This window comes from Heterodontus francisci, chromosome 12 (assembly GCF_036365525.1).
Source record: "Heterodontus francisci isolate sHetFra1 chromosome 12, sHetFra1.hap1, whole genome shotgun sequence".
NCBI lineage: Eukaryota > Metazoa > Chordata > Chondrichthyes > Heterodontiformes > Heterodontidae > Heterodontus > Heterodontus francisci.
The window spans coordinates 39,578,793-39,598,123 of record NC_090382.1 but is presented as its reverse complement, the minus strand read 5'-3'; positions in this window follow the sequence as shown (position 1 = coordinate 39,598,123).

The window sequence follows — 19,331 nt, the reverse complement described above, 5'->3', positions numbered from 1 at the left end:
AAGACCTCCAACAGGAGACACATGTCTGAGGAGTCTGGACCCAAAACAATGGCTTGCTCTAAGTGATTTAATTACCTAAGATTGCTTCATTAGCATGATATTCAAGGCCATCCTGACACATTGACTTTGAAAGAGCAAAACCCTCCAAATGTAAATATTGGCACTCTGGGGAGATTGACATTCCTAACCTTGAATCTCATTAGCATACACTGAGGCAGTCATGTGTCTGAGTATCCATCTCTATGAAAGCTGGGAGTTTCCTTGAACATAGAGAGACAAGCAGTGACTGAGACTGTGCAGGAGCAGAAGGCTGTGTGCCTTTCTTTCTCTCTCTCTCTCCCCAGATAACATCACAAGTTCAAAAACCATCTGTGACTGTGGACCCTCCAAGCCTACAGATGGCTACAGACAGAAACACCAGGAGAAGAGAGCCACTGACAAGTCTGCCTCCAAGAAAGCCCTGAGCCAAGTGGGCCAGCCACAAAGTGCACTTTGACCAACCAAAGACTTCAAGAATATGACTTGATCCGGAAGACCACAGAATCATCCAAACTCACAGACTGTGTATTAAATTTTTACTTATTCTGGACTCTAATCCAATCATAAAATCTACTTCTCACTCTGTAATCTATTTGTGTGTGTGTGATCCTCATGTGAATGTGTGCATGAAGGTGTAGTGTATTTTTTTTATTATTTTATTTAGATTAGGTATAGATTGTTAAGTGTAACAAACTCACCTCTTTCTTGTTTAAACTTAAAAAAACCTGTCCGATTGGTTCTTTCACAATCACATTAAAGGTGAAAGGTAAAACACTCACTGAGGCGGTAAGCACATCCACTGTTTAAAAAAGAACAAATCCTTTTGCGGTCAAGTAGGGGAAGGACAAGAGGGGAGCCTGTGACCACACCCCCTGCCCCCTCTTCACTGTGTAACAGTACTCATTTTACTCCCTGAAGAATCTCCTTACTCCACAAGAATATTAGCACAGACATATTAACATAATTTAATGGAAGATAAGCTCAATACTATCAGAAGCAGTTGGATCCTCATGATGTGAAGGAGCATCAGAAATTGTTAGATTCTATATTGCTGAAACCAACGTAGCAGAACCTAACCTCAGAGAAAATGGAAAATGGAAATTTGGTGAAATATGAACATGAGTTAGTAGCCAACTGAAGCAGAAAGAAAAACAGAATGACATTGAACTGTTCAGCTGATGTTTGTCCTCATCTTTCCCAATGCAGGATCTTTGCCACCACACATTCTCTGTCAGCCTGGAGGGAGTAAGTGTACTCAACCATGGAACTAAAATGTTGGTTACAAATCATTACTTCATCTGCTGTTGACTTCATGACTACTTTTAGTGCTGCTCCCCAATCAGTGGGCAGATGGTGCAACGCAAGTGAAGTAAAGAGAGTTAATGCCAGCTTTACACTTCCCCTACCTCACCCTCCCCCACCTCAAGGATTTATTAGGGTTAAAGACTGCAGGGCATTTGGGAAAGCCATTATTCTGGGTTTCCTAACCTCAGAACAGCACACACCACCTCCCCCCAACCCCTCACCATCCCCCATTTCCGCACGGAATGCACCTCTGGGCTAAAATCCAAACCAGTCTTTAACATTAGAGATGGCCATTTAGGAGGGGAATTAGAAAGCACTTTCACACACAAAGGGTAGTAGAAAATGGAATTCTGTCTTGAAAAGGCTGTGGACACTGGGATAATTGACGCTTTCAAGACTGAAATTGCTAGGTTTTTGTTGGATAAGGGTATGGTGCTAAGGCAAGTAAATTGAGTTGAGGCACAAATCAGTCATCGTCTAAATGAATGGCAGAACAGGTCTGTAGGGCTGGATGGCCTACTCTTGTCCCTATTTTCCTAGATTGGCTACTTCACTGTTGCAGGTACCGACTTAGAGGAAGGCTCAGAACTGAAGTCTTTCTGGACTGAGTTGTCGAAGTAACAGACAACCTGAAGAGTCAAATATAAAAACTTCTTATTACGAGTTAAGTGTTTAGTCATGTCAGCTACTGAGTCATTTCATTATTTGAATATTTAAGATATGGCTTTAGCAAAACTTTCAAACTTCAAAGCTTCGACAAGTCCACTTGAGTTCTCAGCTAAAATGTCAGTTTCAAAGTTTTAATGCATCATTTCTGCAAAGACCAAATTGATTTCTCACTGCTATTAGCACTTTACTAATGCAATATTTGATTAACTGCAGAGTAGAAATGCATTATTGTCACTTGAATTGAAATGTAATACCACATTTGAAAAAAGCAGAGTTGTTGGCATGGAAACATTAGGAGTGAAATATACGAGTGGGACCAACATCAGTGAGACTGATTGCAAAATCATTTAAATCTGTGGGCAATTGGTAATTTTCAGAGCAACGAACGTTAATATCAGTTACATTTTGGACTGAAATAAGCGGAACTCGAAAGTTCTAGGAAAAATATTAACGAAAATGTTTGATATTCAGCAACTCTGCTTGACGCATGGGTTTTATTTATTGCACCCACAAACAAAGGGAACCCATATTTTTAGAACTTACAACTCAGCCTTAGTTGGATTTAGCTCAGGCCCTAGAGATGTGAGGATGTGGCAGTTGTCTACTGTAATTAGTAATCTGCCTGCTTTGTCAGCAGAAATGAGCAAAAATTGCCCCCAACTAAATTTTGGAAAGACCAAAGCTTTGGTCTCTGCCACAAACTCCATTTCCTAGCTACCGATTCCATCCCTCTCCCTGGTAACTCTCTGAGGCTGAAGCAGACTCTTTGCAAACTTGTTACATTTGATGCCAAGTTGCGCTTTCAACCACATCAATCACTAAGACTGCCTATTTCCACCTCCATAACCTCGTCCGTCACTGTCCCACTTCAGTTCCTATGCTGCTGAAACCCTCAACAGTGCTTTTGTTACCTCTAGCCTTGACTATTCCAACCCACTCCTGGCCGACCTCCTATTTTCTACCCCGAAATGCTGTCCATGTCCTAATTCGCACCAAATCCCATTCACCCATCACCCCCGTGCTCGCTGACCTATATTGGCTTTCAGTTAAGCAATGCCTCAATTTAAAAATTCTCATCCTTGTTTTCAAAACCCTTATGGTCTCTCTCCTCCCTGTCCAATAGTGGCCGTTCTTTCAGTTGCCAAGGCCCTAAATGCTGTAATTCCCTCCCTAAACCTATCCAAATCTCATCCTTTAAGATGCTCCTGAAAATTACCTCTCTGACCAAGTTTTTTTGTCACCTATCCTAATATCTCCTTATGTGGCTCAGTGTGAAATTTTGCTTAATTACGCCTCTGTGAAATGCCTTGGGACATTTTAAGTTAAAGAAGCTATATAAATACAAGTTGTTATTTTTGTTGCATTCTACTTGGAATTCCAATGCTGTCCTGGTTCTTCCTAATTCCCACCCTGCATAATAACAAAAGCGAAATACTACAGATGCAAGAACTCTGAAATAAACACAGAAAGTGCAGGAAATATTCAGCAGGTCTGTCAGCACCTGTGGAGAGAGAAGCAGAGTTAACGTTTCAGGTTTGTGGCCTTTCATCAGAACCATTCCACCACCCACCCCAACCCCAATAAACTCTTTCATTATCTCTTCTGTGTGTTATTGATGTCAGGTTTTTGTGTTAACGCTCCTGTGAAACACCTTCGGAACTTTGTTACATATAAATGCCAGCTGCTACTGCTAAAGGCTGCATAATTGCTCGGATATAAATGTAACAGATGATTAACTTTCCTGGGGGTAGCTTTCCTCTTATTGTTACTTTTAATGAAAACATACTTGAGTAGAAAAAGGGGATCATTGTGATCAGCATAGTGAATAACAAAATGAAAATCCATAACTCTTATTGAAAATCAGCAAATGTGGTAAAGAATATCAAAGTTAACACATACATACAGAAAATTAAAAACAGCTGAATTCTAACCTTAGCAATATTAAAATGACATTGTGTTATTGGTATGTATGACCATTGAAATCCAGTCATTTGCATATTTTATCAATATTTGCAGTACATTTTCTTTCTATGGTCCAAGTTGTTTTCTGACAGTTTCACCTAATCTCCTCATTCATGCAGCAAAATACCCAAGGAAAGTGAAAAATTTAAAGAAAAGTTTAATGCAGAAAGATGCACTCCAGATGAGGCATGCTCATTTTAGATTTTAACTGCCTGGGTACTGCCTACCAGATAATTCACTTCGAAGAAGTATAGTCACAGTGGCAGAGGGAAATTAGGAGCAGTTGGAAGAGAAAATTCATAATATAATAAATAGATAAATTGCAGAATTGTTACAGCGCAGAAGGAGGACATTCAGCCCATCGTGTCTGCACCAGATCTCCAAATTCACTTTGTGCCATTCCCCCACCATCTCCCCGTAACCCTGCACATTATTCCTTTTCATATAACAGTCTAATTCTCTTTTGAATGCTTCAATTAAAGAAGGATAAAAACAAATCGTGATGCCCAATATTGTTCACGCCATTCCCTCGGCTGTGCAACCTCATGCATTGCCCTCCGCAAGATTAGATGGTATCCTGGGAAGCAAAACAAATTGCAACCAATTTCAGAGAAATGCTTTGGAAATTACTACAACTCTTTAGGGCAAAACTGCAATATGCCACCATTATCCATGATGCATCAACAGACCAACTTAAGGAATCATCCTACTTCCCATATGCTTCAATGCCCTCCTCAATCAAGAAATGGTTGTGGCCCAACTTACAAAATACCTATATTTAGTGATGAAGCAAAATTAGAGCTCTTTCCATGAAATGGAAAAAGGTTAAGAGGGGGCCTGAGAGAGGTGTTCAAAACAGGGGATATAATCATATAGTGGTTATGTCATTGGACCAGTGATCAAGAGGCATGAATGACTGATCCAGAGATAGGAGTTTAAATTGCATCAGTGCAGCTGAGGAATTTAAATTCAGTCAATTAAATGAATCTGAAATTAAAAGCTAGTATCAGTAATTGTGACCACCCAACTACTGGATTATCGGAAAAACGCATCTGGTTCACTATTTCCTCTGGTCTGTGAGCCAGTAATTAGAGGTTTAAATTTAAATCAGCACTAAAAGAATGAAGGGAGAAGTTAGGAGAATTTTCTTTCACAATGGGTGAAAACGCTCTGTGAGAAACAGTGGCAGAAGCAGAATTTTTAAAAATTCATTCATAGCATGTGGGCATTGCTGGCAAGGCCAGCATTTATTGCCTATTACTAATTGCCCTAAGAAAGTGATGTTGAGCATCTTTCTTGAACCACTGCAATCTGTTGGTGAAGGTACACCCACAATGCTGTTAGGGAGGGAGTTCAAGGATTTTGACCCAGGGATGATGAAGAAATAGCAATATATTTCCAAGTCAGGATGGTGTGTGGCTTTGGAGGGTAACTTTCAGGTGCTGGTGTTCCCATACACCTGCTGCCCTTGTTCTTCCAGGTAGTAGAGGTTGCGGATTTGACAGGTGCTATTGGAGTTGCACTTATGAAGGCAAGTGGAGAGTATTTCATCACACTTCTGAGTTGTGGCTTGCAGATGGTGTACAGGCTTTGGGGAGTCAGGAGGTGAGGCATTCGCAGCAGAGTATCCAGTCTCTGACCTGTTCTTGTAGTATTTATGTGGTTCGTTCAGTTAAGTTTCTAGTCAATGGTAATGCCCAGAATGTTCATGGTGAGGGATTTTGTGATGGCAATGCTGTCGAACATCAAGGGGGAGTGGTTAGATTCTCTCTTGTTGGAGATGGTTACTGTCTGGCACTTGGGAGGCACAAATGTTACTTGCCACTAATCTTTCCAAGCCTGAATGTTGTTCAGATCTTGCTGCATGCGGGCACAGATTGCTTTATTATCTGAAGAATTGCGACTGGAACTGAACACTGCAATGATCAGCGAACATCCTCACTTCCAACCTTATGTTGAGGGAAGGTCATTGATAAAGCAGTTGAATATGGTTGGACCTCGGACACTCCTGCAATGATATCCTGAGATTAAGATGATTGGTCTCCAACAACCACAACTATTTTCCTATGTGATAGGTATCACTCCAACCAGTGGAGAGTTTTCTCTCTGAGTCCTATTTACTTCAATTTTCCTAGGGCTCCTTGATGACACACTTGGTCAAATGCTGCCTTTATGTCAAGGGCAGTCACTGTAACGTTGCCTCTGGAATCCAGTTCTTTTGTCAATGTTTGGACCAAGGCTATAATGAGGTCTGAAGCCGAGTGCCCTTGGTGGAACCCAAACTGAGCATCAGTGAGCAGGTTATTGGTGAGTAAGTTGGAGGTGCCATCTTTCAGATTAGACGTCAAATCAAGGTTCTGCCTGCTCTCTCAGGTGGATATAAAAGATCCCACGGCATTGTTCTGAAGAAGAGCTGATGAGTTATCGTCAGTGTCCTGGCCAATATTTATCCTTCAATCAAAATCACAAAAGCAGATTATCACATTGCTGTTTGTGGGAGCTTGCTGTGCACAAATTGGATGCCGTGTTTCCTACTTTACTCCAGTGACTTCACTTCAAAAGTACCAACTAACTGTAAAGCACTTTGGAACATCCGATGGTTGTAAAAAGTGCTATATAAATGAAATGTTTTCTTTCTTTCGTCAAGCACAACCCTTATGATTCAATATCCATGCAAAGAAAGAACTTGTATTCATACAGCGCTGTTCATGTCCTCAGGATGTCCCAAGGACGTTTCTGAAGATTTCACCTCAAACAATGCAATCTCCAAGAATTACTGCACTGTATTATCGAAATATGCTATAAAAAGCTTGGAACAAGAAGGAGAGTGGGATTATATTAGGTGTGTAGTCTATGTGGAGTAAATGGGTCAAAGGCCTGTTTCTGAGCCATAACATCCAATGATTCGATGAGATAAAACAAAGGTAACCTTTACAATGATTTGTTTTTTTTTCTGGAATGCTGACACTATTAATGCCGTATTATATGTCCAATCCTAATACCTCTGCAGCTTAATTGCATAATATTGTAATTCTTGTGCATTGCACTGCTTGAGGTAAAATCTTAGGTAACGTCCGGGGACTACGAACTATTCTGGAGGGGCTGCCCCTTTAAAGATTGTCAACCTTCAGTTAACAGACTCTAATACTGTCATGTGAGTAAATTTTCACAGAATGATTCTCTAACGAGTACTTATTAATGGATCTAGTTCATCAGTTGGATCAGTTTTAAGCTATCTTGCTATTTTTGCTAAAGTACGCACCAAATGTGGTATTCACAGCAAACCTTGGCAGGGCCTGCATGAGAAGACAAAATGGGTTCCAATTGTTCTATAAAAAAAATTGTTAGCACATTACACCAGGCTTTTCTGCCAACATAAACAGGATTTTTGGATGAAATGCTTAACTCCTTGGATCCATAAAGGTGTTCTTCACCTAAGATTTTAACAATGCCAGTGTTCCAGAAAAAAGTTCTTTCTTTGCATGGATGTTGAATCATAAGGGTTGTGCCTGATGAAAGAAAGAAAGATAGTGCTTAAACTGTAATTCTGTAAATCTGTTACACACAAGAGCCATGGTTCACATAAATGGGTAGATGATAGTATTTCCACTATAGTACTGTTTGAACTTTATTTAGCATGTTTAAACATGCTTGATTACTTCACATGAAAGAACATTTTTTGCTAGAAAGTGGATTTGAGCATACTACAATATATTGAATCCATGATATTTCTTTGCTTTGGCAAGTAAAACAAATCCAAAGATCATCTTTGTGATAAATCTTAGGATTCAATGTCACTTTTGTCTCTCTGGAAGGCGAACTGAGCCATGCAGAGAGAGGTCACCAATCTGATTCCTGGCTAATGCTGAGTTTCTTGATTTCAGCCAAGGCAACAGTGAAGATGTTTCAATTGTCCTCAGAAAAATCAGCTAGAGTGCTAATGTTCTGTTCCTAATCACTATCCAGCCATCCTTGGCAATGGTGAGATCAGCCACCCTGCTTAACAGCTGTAAGGCTAAGCAAGTTTTCGAGAGCAAGCTTGCGGGGAACATAAAAACTGACTGTAAAAGTTTCTATAGGTATGTGAAGAGAAAAAGATTAGTGAAGACAAATGTAGGTCCCTTACAGTCAGAAACAGAGGAATTTATCATGAGGAACAAAGAAATGGCTGACCAACTAAATGCATACTTTGGTTTTGTCTTCACAAAGGAGGCCACAAATATCATACCAGAAATGTTGGGGACCACAGGGTTTAGTGAGAGTGAAAAACTGAAGGAAATCAGCATTAGTAGAGAAATGGTGTTGGAAAATTGATAGGATTGAAGGCCGATAAATCCCAAGGGCCTGATGGTCTGCATCCCAGAGTACTTAAAGAGGTGACCCTAGAAATATTAGATGCATTGGTGGTCATCTTCCAAGATTCTATAGACTCTGGAACAGTTCCTACAGATTGGAGGGTAGCTAATGTAACCCCACTATTTAAAGAGGGAGGTAGAGAGAAAGCAGGGAATTATAAACCAGTCAGCCTGACGTCGGTAGTGGGGAAAATTCTCAAGTCCATTATCAAATATTTTATAGCAGAGCACCTGGAGAACAGTGGTAGAATCGGACAGAGTCAGCATGGATTTACGAAAGGGACATCATGCTTGACAAGTCTACTAGAATTCTTCGAGGATGTAACTGGTAGAGTTGATGAGGGGGAGCCAGTGGATGTGGTTTATTTGGACTTTCAGAAGGTTTTCAACAAAGTACCACATAAGAGATTAGCATGTAAAATTAAAGCGCATGGGATTGGGGGCAATGTATTGCGATGGATAGAAAATTGGTTGGCAGACAGGAAACAAAGAGTAGGGATAAATGGGTCTTTTTCTGAATGGCAGGCAGTGACTAGTGGGGTACCGCAGGGATTGGTGCTAGGACCCCAGCTATTCACAATATATATTAATGAATTAGATGAGGGAACTAAATGTAATATCTCCAAATTTGCAGATGACACAAAACTGGGTGGAAGGGTGAGTTGTGAGGAGGATGCAGAGAGGCTTCAAGGTGATTTGGACAAGTTGAGTGAGTGGGCAAATGCATGGCAGATGCAGTATAATGTGGATAAATGTGAGGTTATCCACTTTGGTAGCAAAAACAGATGGGCAGATTATTATCTGAATGGCTATAAACTGAGATAGGGGAATATGCAACGAGACCTGGGTGTTCTCGTACACCAGTCGCTGAAGGTAAGCATGCAGGTGCAACAGACGGTAAAAAAGGTAAATGGTATGTTGGCCTTCATAGAGAGAGGATTCGAGTACAGGAGCAGGGATGTCTTGCTGCAATTATACAGGGCCTTGGTGAGGCCACACCTGGAATATTGTGTGCAGTTTTGGTCTCCTTATCTGAGGAAGGATGTTCTTGCTATAGAGGGAATGCAGCAAAGGTTTACCAGACTGATTCCTGGGATGGTGGGACTGACATATGAGGAGAGATTGAGTCAGTTAGGATTATATTCGCTGGAGTTCAGAAGAGTGAGGGGGGATCTCATAGAAACCTATAAAATTCTAACACGACTTGACAGGATAGATGCAGGAAGGATGTTCCCGATGGTGGGGAAGTCCAGAACCAGGGGTCACAGTCTAAGGATACGGGGTAAACCATTCAGGACTGAGATGAGGAGAAATTTCTTCACCCAGAGAGTGGTGAGCCTGTGGAATTCACTGCCACAGAAAGCAGTTGAGGCCAAAACATTGTATGTTTTCAAGAAGGAGTTAGATATAGCTTTTGGGTTTAAAGGGATCAAAGGATATGGGGCGAAAGCGGGAACATGTTACTGAGTTGGATGATCAGCCATGATCATAATGAATTGTGGAGCAGGCCCGAAGGGCAGAATGGCCTACTCCTTCTCCTAATTTCTATGTTTCTTACTGAATAGTGTAAGAGGCTTGGTTCTTTATCACATATAGGGTTTCTAGAATGGTGTTATTTCTGTATGATAAGGTTGTTTGTATTTCTCCTACAACCTTTAATTGAATCCCTCCTGGCCCATATAATTTCCTGTTGGTTTTCCTCAGCCATGGTATTTTGTCAGGTAGGACAGAAACTGCTGCTGCTATATATAACTTGAAGTTGATTTTATTTTTCCCCACTAAGATTTCTGCTTCTCAGCAATCTTCATTTTTCTTTTGCACTTCACCAAGGAAGGGAGTATTGATCGTTCGTTTGTCTTTTATTTCTTCTATTTTTTGCTAGTCTGCAGCGAGTCTTCAGTAAGAAAGCTTGCTTATCCTTATAGCTCTTATGCAGAGTGGAAGAGATCAAGGAACATGAGAAATAGCACAATTATTTTAGTGATGAATTCCCCAAATTATTTGAAGATTTAGGAAAATTAAAAACAGAGTATCACGTTACTCTCAACAAAGAGGCAGAACTGGTATGTTTGTTCATACAGGCCTGCTGTGACAGACCTGCTAAAAGTGCCCCTTTTTCTTGCACCAGAATATTCAATTTCCCGGACTGGGCAAATTTCCTACTGATGCCACTCCTGGTCACATCTACTGAAATTCAGTGTTGCTGCCTGTAGGTGTATTTCCCACCTCTTGAGCTTTCTGGCTCCATTATTCTCTGTCTTCTCCACAGACTCAACTGATTCTAGAATTTTCGAGGTTGGACTCCCAGCTCCGCCTGAACTTGCAGTCGATTAAATTTTCGGACCTTTGCCTGCATGCTCAATAGTATGGCCTTTTGCAAAGGCAAATCCTCTTTCGACTGAAACTGGTCTGACAGCACTTCGTCCATGTCCCTGAATACTATCCTATCACAAATCAGTTCCTCTCTCAAGCTCCCATAGTCGCAATCCTCAGCTATTTTATATAGATCATGAATGATTGAATTGATACTTTCACCATCTTTTAGGTGCATTTGTTGAATTCTACAATAACATTCTTTCTGATCTTAATGGATCCCTCCCAGGCTTTTATTACTTATCCATACGGGGTTTATTTTTCATCGATCCCCAGGGTAGCTATAATATCACCCGCACTGTCTCCCATGGTGTAAAGTAAAACACTGACCTGTTCCCTGTCTGGTCCTGTCGCTAGCCCCAATGCAGAATGGTACCTGTTGAATCTTCGAATCTGTCTTGGTCATGCCTCATCTTGGTTGGGCCCCTCCCCTTGCTCAAAACTCTCTGGTAAGGGTATTGCCTTCTACATGCTTATCTCTGATGTTTTTATTTATTTTTATTTAGAGATACAGCACTGAAACAGGCCCTTCGGCCCACCGAGTCTGTGCTGACCAACAACCCTACAGTAATCCCATATTCCCTCCCTACACTAGGGGCAATTTACAACAGCCAATTTACCTATCACCTGCAAGTCTTTGGATGTGGGAGGAAACCTGACAAAGTGAAAAATTGCTGAGGTATGTCCTGTCCACAAAAACCAGGACAAATCCAATCCGATCAATTACTGGCCCATCAGTCTACTCCCAATCATAAGCAAAATAATGGAAGGTGTCATCAACAGTGCTATCAAGTGGTACTTACTCAGCAATACCCTGCTCACCAATGCTCAGTTTGGGTTCTTCTAGGACCACTTGGTTCCAGATCTCATTGCAGCCTTGGTCGAAACATGGACAAAAGACCTGAATTCCAGAGGTGAGGTAAGAGTAACTGCCCTTGAAATCAAGGCAGCATTTGACCAAGTGTGGCATCAAGGAGCCCTAGCAAAACTGGACTCAATGGGAATTAGGGGGAAAACTCTCCATTGGCTGAAGTCATATCTGGCACAGTGTTCAGTTCCATTTGTAAATCCTCAAATAATAAAGCAGCTCATACTTTCATTTGGCAAGACCTGGACAACATTCAGGCTTGGGCTGATAAGTGCCAAGTAACATTTGTACCATGCAAGTGCCAGGCATTGATCATCTCCAACAAGAGAGAATCTAACCCTCCCCCCTTGACGTTCCACAGCGTTACCATCACTGAATCCCCCACTATCATTGGAATCCTAACTGGATGAGCCACATAAATACTGTGACTACAAGAACAGGTCAGAGGCTGGATATTTTGCAGTGAGGAACTCACCTCCTTCTCTCCCAAGCCTTTCAACCATCTACAAGGCACAAGTCAGGAGTGTGATGGAACATTCCCACTTGCCTGGATGAGTGCAGCTTTCAAGGGCAATTAGGGATGGACAACAAATGCTGGCCTTGCTAGAAATGCCCACATCCCATGAAAAAATAAAAAGGAAAAAAAGACAACATTCAAGAAGCTTGACATCATCCAGGACAAAGCAGCACACTTGACTGGCACCCTATCTACCACCTTAAACATTCACTCCCTCCATCATCAGCACACCATAGAAGCAAATTGTACCATCTAAAGATGCACTGCAGCAACTCACCAAGCCTCCCTCAACATTGCCTTCCAAACCCACAACCTCTACCACCTAGAAAGGCAAGGGCAGCAGGTACATGGGAACACCACCACCTGCAAGTTTTCCTCCAAGTCACATACCATCCAGGCTTGGAAGCATATCACCATTTCTTCATTGTCACAGGGTAAAAATCCTTGAACTTCCTCTCTAACAGCAGTGTGGAAATACCTACATTACACGGTCTGCAGCATTCAAGAAGGCGGCTCACCATGACTTTTTCAAGGGCAATTAGGAATGGGCAATAAATGTTAGCCTAGCCAGCAATGCTCATCCCATGAGTGAATAAGAAAAAAAGGCCCACCACAACCGCCTGAGGGCAACTATGAATGAGCAATAAATGTAGCCTTGCCAATGTCTCCAATATCCTAACAATACATTTTTGTAAAATAAAAATAGAGAACAAATTATCTACTAAACACATTGGCCCAGAAAGATGCTGATGGAACAACCAAACCTTAGTAACTAGCAAATCACAGGAGTGTTCCAGAATAAACATTTTCATCATCTTTGATTTTTGCTTCAGACAGAGGAACATAGGAAATAGGAGCAGGAGTAGGCCATTTGGCCCATCAAGACTGCTCCGCCATTCAAGCAGATCATGGCTGATCATCTGCCTCTATGCCACTTTCCTGCACTATCCCATATCCCATGATGTCATTACTATCCAGAAATCTATCTATTTCTGTCTTAAACATGCTCAATGATTGAGCTTCCACAGCCCTCTGGGGTAGAAAATTCCACAGATTCACCACCCTCTGAGTAAAGAAATTCCTCCTCATCTCAGTCTTAAATGGCCTGCCCTTACTTTGATACTGTGTACCCTGGTTCTAGACTCACCCGCCAGAGGAAACATCCTATCCACATTTACCCTGTCATGCCCTGGAGGAATTTTGTAAGTTTCAATGAGATCACCTTTCATTCTTCGAAACTCTAGAGAATAAAGGCTCAGTTTTTGCATTCTCTCCTCATAAGACAATCTCACCATCCCAGGGATTAGTCTGGTGAGCCTCTGTTGCACTCCCTCTATGGCATGCGTATCCTTCCTTAGATAAGGAGAGGTGCAGTCTCAGCAAGGCTTTATATAATTGAAGGAATATATCTTTACTCCTGTACTCAAATCCCCTTGCAATAAAGGGTAACATACCATTCGCCTTCCTAATCGCTTGCTGCACCTGCATACTAGCTTTTAGTGACTCATGAATAGGGACACCTAGATCCCTTTGGACATCAACATTTCCCAACTTCTCACCATTCAAGAAATACTCTGCCTTTCTGTTTTTTGTCTACCAAAGTGGATCACTTCACACTTTTTCACATTATATTCCATCTGCCATGTTCTTGCCCATTCACTTAGCCTGTCCATGTCCGCTTGAAGCCTCCTTGCATCCTCCTCACAACTTACATTCCCACCTAGTTTTGAGTCAGAGTATTTAAATACAATGCAGAAAAGTAATAAAAACATCTAGATTTTCTTACAACACCAAAGGGTGCAAGATTTTTGTGCCATTGCTTTGTAATTGTCAAAAAACTGCCCAGGCAATGGCAGATAGATATTGAAATAAAATCTAAGTAATTTTTAATTGAAAATGAATTTCATATTCAAATTGCACATGAATGTAAGTGGAATTCAGAAATTCAGAACAATCTGCTTTATATGCTGTTATGGATACCGGTATTGGCCTACAGAGTCCCTCCAGTGAAGCAGTTTAATAGAATAACAAAATATCATTGAATGTGAGTTCTGTTTGCTTCTTTATTGTTATTCATTGCTTTGAATATGCTGGTATGGCTGCAGTAAATAGGATTACAAACAGAAACAGCTTTATTGTTTCCCTTACATTCTTGGTTTCTCTTCCTTTGGGGGTGAAATTTGTCAACAGCCCGATTGTAAAGAAAATTGAGCGCTGTGTAAAATGGGCTGTTGATTTGTTATTGCTTGTTTTGTGCTGTGGCTGAAGACCAATTTCACCTGCTTTTTCTCAGTTCTGCTGAACAGATTTCCCTTCACAATCACAGAGAAGGGAGATTTGTTAATTAAATATATTCACTATATTCCCCTGTCAAGAAAGAAGCACATGGGCCAGAAATTGCCAGGTTTGATTTCCAGTTCATGCTGATCTGACCTTGGCAACCATGAGCAAAAAGGTGGCATCAGCCAGGCATTCTGCTCCTGCTTTAAAGTGTGCATTTGGACATTGAGTGAGGATAGGATCGAACTTGGCTATGATGCTCCCTAAAGGTGAATAGCCTGTCAACACTCACACAAGAAGAACAGCTACTTGAGTGGGTATCAGATAGCTTGTGGAACTCTATCCCAGAAAGTGTTAACACCTTCGAGAGAAAAGGGGAAAAAAATAGGATGAAATAAATATAAAACAAAATTCCTGCAGATTGGTGCAACAAAATTTGTGAACAATTCATCCAAGTTATTTAATTTATAGTTGATGTAACACACCCAAATTGTCTCTGCCTTCATTCTGAGAAAGCTTACCTTCATATTAACGTTTTCCTATGTTTCTATGGGGACAACTCCAGGCAGATTGTTAATAAGAATCAAAGACTACAGAACACTGAGTTTAATGCTATTCTGTGAGTCTACCATTTCCTCACAGATGCCTATTTGTGATACATTAACATTTAAATGATTTACATTTAGCATGCAATGACTGAACCAACATGAAGTCCAGGTGGAAAATTATCATTTAGCAATGAAATAATAGTAATATGGCAATAATATCAAAAAGAAAGATTAACTTATATTTATACCTAAGTAACAGAATTCCAATTCACTGTATTATTAATAGCTAGCCTGAAAACATGTAGATAAGTTCAGTTCAAATGATGATATGGAATGTTGTGTATCTTTTCTATCCTGATGTCTAAGCATAATAATTACTGGAGTGACTGATACATTTCTGCAGTATTAGAGTAGGGATAACTAGTACACAGCTTTTTCACTGGAAGAATGGAGATAAAATGTAATGAAACATTAAGATTAAAATTATGAACTTAGATTGCAATGTTCTATTATATTTCCTGTAGAATTATTTGTTTTGAGTACATTACTAGTGTTCTCACGTCATGACCAGACTTGTTCTGTACCCTAATACTTTTCTCTCTGTATTTTTGTGATATTTTTGTGCACATTTTCCATGATAACATAGAAGTTTACAGCACAGAAAGAGGCCCATCATGCCTGTACCAGCACTTCGCTAAAGCAATGTAAAACTAATCCCACTGTCTTTCTTCCTTTGCTTCAAATATTCATTGCAGTTCCCCTGAAAGATGTAATGGCCTCTGCTTCCATTCTGGCATTCCAGATTTTAGCAATTTTCTGCTCAAAGAAATCTCAACCATCTCGCCTCGTTCTCTTGCTGACAATTTTAAATTGATGAACCCTTTGAAGGATTTGGGGACTTTTCAATACCAGTTTTCAGAAAAATAAAGAATAGACTAGAACACTGGATTAATTACATGCTAACAGAAATGAGTTCGGTAAAAGAACTGTTAAACTAACTGTTCAAGAAGGCATGTGGTAATGGAAGGCATGACCAAATTTCAAAAGTGTTATGCAGACTACAGATAAGGAGGCCTTGAGAGCCTATGGAAAATCGTCATAAACACCATGTGCTGACTGTTTGGTCGCATCAGTCTGTGTAACCATGGGAAGTTACTGGAAAGCTGGATTTTAACAGCAAGAATGGGACAAGAACTGCCATTCTGAAGTGAAAGATGGGACTGTCCACAAGACTGATCAGAGACAGTACAGAAGCACACCATGCAGATATCAATGCATTATTTATCTCTCAAGGTTAGAAATTGAACAGCACTGATAATCTGGTTTGTGGGAAATGCAATTCGAGAGGTGGCCAGCACACAAATTTTGTGCTGCCACCTAATTTATATGATTGTAAAAAAGGGTTGAGTGGCTCCCATGCTGCTGGCTGCCTCTGCACTTAGCAGGGAGCAGAACAGCATTGTGCTGAGAACGCATGGTGCAGCCAGCCTTCTGTTCTTAAGCAAGGGGGTGGAAGGTTATCAGGGGTAAGTGGAAATGTGGAGTAATCAGTTCAGCCATGAACTTATTGAATGGCAGAACAGGCTTGAAGGGCCGAGTGGCCTACTCCAGCTCCTAATTCGTATGCAGTCTGTCCCTCATAAAGGGAAGCTGCACTGAATTACAGAAGATTGCTGCTGAATACAATTGCTGCAGTTCTAAACAAGGAGAATGGAACACCACAACTAAGATGGGGCTTCAGGGTGATGGATGCCGTGCTGGAGGCCTTACTGGCGGAGATGGACAGGAGGAGAAGTTCCACAGAGGGAGCCAGAAGGGATTGGGAACAGATGACTAGGGAAGTTAATTCCTGGTGTTTAGTTTTGAGGACCGAGCAGCAGTGCCACAAGAAGTCTAATGAACGCAAGGGCATGGTCAAGATTAGTGAATGCACCTTCCCATCACAACTCCTACCACCACAACACCAGTCTCTCACATTGCTTACTGCACCGCACGCCCATCACTCGCTGAGCAGCACTCCCTGGTGCTCAGGATTCACACTTAACATCTAAATACTCCACCTCACCCTCACACACGTACCAATGCTACCAGCCTCACACAACCTCCCCCAGCTGTCACATACCTCCAGCTATTCAGCTATTACAGGCAGATGACCCAAGCACTGTGCTGCACAACCACTGACATTCTTCCCTCTTTCTTGCAGGACAAGGTGGCACACAATAGAAGGGAGTAGAGCAGAGCTGTGCCAGTTGGGGACAAAGATGCCTGCATCTCCTGAGTCCTATGGAGAAGATGGCTCTCAGCATCATGGAGACGGCTGTGACAGAGCCCATGGCATCTGGCACACTGAGAACATTGAGGATGATGGTATGCTCCTGCCTTATGACTCTTCGCAACTCCCAGCTTACACTCATCTTGCTATCTGACATGATGAGGAAGCTGCTGATGGTGTGACAAAGGACCTCTTACTTCCCATCCCACCATCTTCCCACCCCAACACTCCCCATCTGATTTCTGCTTTCAGATACCCAAGAACTGCCACTGGCCCAGGCACTGCAGCCCAAGACAGAGGAGACAGAGAGAACAATACCACACCACCAATGAAGAGGTCCCATCACTTGATCTGGCACTCACAGCCACCAGCTCTGATACTGTCACAGTGCATACCTTAAAGATTAGTATAGAGTTGGGATCAGCATTTGGTGAGCCACCAGGCACAAGTGGGCTGCAGCCAGGCCAGAGGTAAAGAATAGTTCATTTGCCAGCTTACCGGAGGGTGCAGTTGCAGACCAGTACTGCTACAGGGGATTCAGATGAGGACCTTGATGGGGCTGCATACAGGAAAACGCTGATGAACATACACACAGTGATGCTGGGTGCATTGGGTGGCCTGCCAGACTGCCTCCTGTTGCTGTCAAGGACCATAGATGAGTCCAGTTCCAACTTGGCGGAGGGCATCACACAGAACTTGACTTCTCTGCAGCCTCTGCTCCATCTCCCTGTCGTGCTACAGCCCCCATACCTGTTGCAGCCTTTGTGCGGAGATGTCACCAAATCCTCTATCTGCCCTGTAAGGAGGCAGCACACTCCCTGCCTAATCCAGAAACTCCCACAATACCTCCAACGATACTCCACACTACCTCCAAACACTTTGCAATAGCAGAAGTTCTTAAAACTCACCTACCTTGGGTGCCTAGCCCTTTCACAGAATCATAAAATCATAGAAAGTTTATGGCACAGGAAGAGGCCACTTGTCCCATTGTGTCTGCACCGAAAGAAAATTAAATAAAACCCTAATCCCACTTTCCAGCATTTGGCCCGTAGCCTGGCAGGTTACGGCACTTGAGGTGCACATCCAGGCACCTTTTAAATGACATGAAGTTTTCTGCCTCCACCACGCTTTCAGGCAGTGAGTTCCAGACCCCCATCAACCTTTGGGTGAAAAAATGTTTCCTCATCTCCCCTCAAATCCTTCTACCAATCACTTTAAATCTATGCCCTCCAGTCACTGACCTCCCTGCTAAGGTAAATAAGCCCTTTCCATCCACTCTATTCAGGCCCCTCACAATTTTGTAATCTCAATCAAATCTCCCCTCAATTTCCTCTGTTCCAAGGAGAACAACCCCAGCCTATCCAATCTTTCCTCATTGCTGCAATTTTCCAGTCCTAGATCCATGTAAATCTCCTCTGTATCCTCTCTAGTGCAATTATATCCTTTCTGTAATGAGGTGACCAGAACTGCATGCAGAACTCAAGTTGTGGCCTAACTAATGTTTTATATAATTCCAGCATAACCTCCCCACTCTTATATTCTATGCCTCGGCTAATAAAGGAAAGGATTCGATATGCCTTCTTAACCACCTTATTGACCTGTCCTGCTACCTTCAGTGATCTGCAGACATTTACTCCAAAGTCCCTCACTTCATCTGCATCTCTCAGTATTCTTCCATTTATTGTGTATTCCTTTGCCTTGTTTGGCCTCCCCAAATGCATCACCTCACACTTCTCTGAGTTAAATTCCATTTGCCACTTTTCTGCCCACCTGACCAATCCATTGATATCTTCCTGCAGTCTACAGCTTTCAACCTCGCTATCAGCCACAAGCCTAATTTTTGTCTCGTCTGCAAACGCCTTGATCATTCCCCTCACATTTACATCCAAATCGTTAATATAAACCACAAAAAGCAAGGGACCCAATACTGAGCCCTGCGGAACTCCACTGGAGACAGCCTTCCAGTAACAAAAACACCAGTCCACACTGGGGAGATGAGGTGACTAGGTGTGTAGATGAGGGTAAAGCAGTTGATGTAATCTACATCGACTTCAGTAAGGCTATTGATAAGGTCCTGCATGGGAGATTGGTCAAGGAGATAAGAGCCCATGGGATCCAGGGCAATTTGGCAAATTGGATCCAA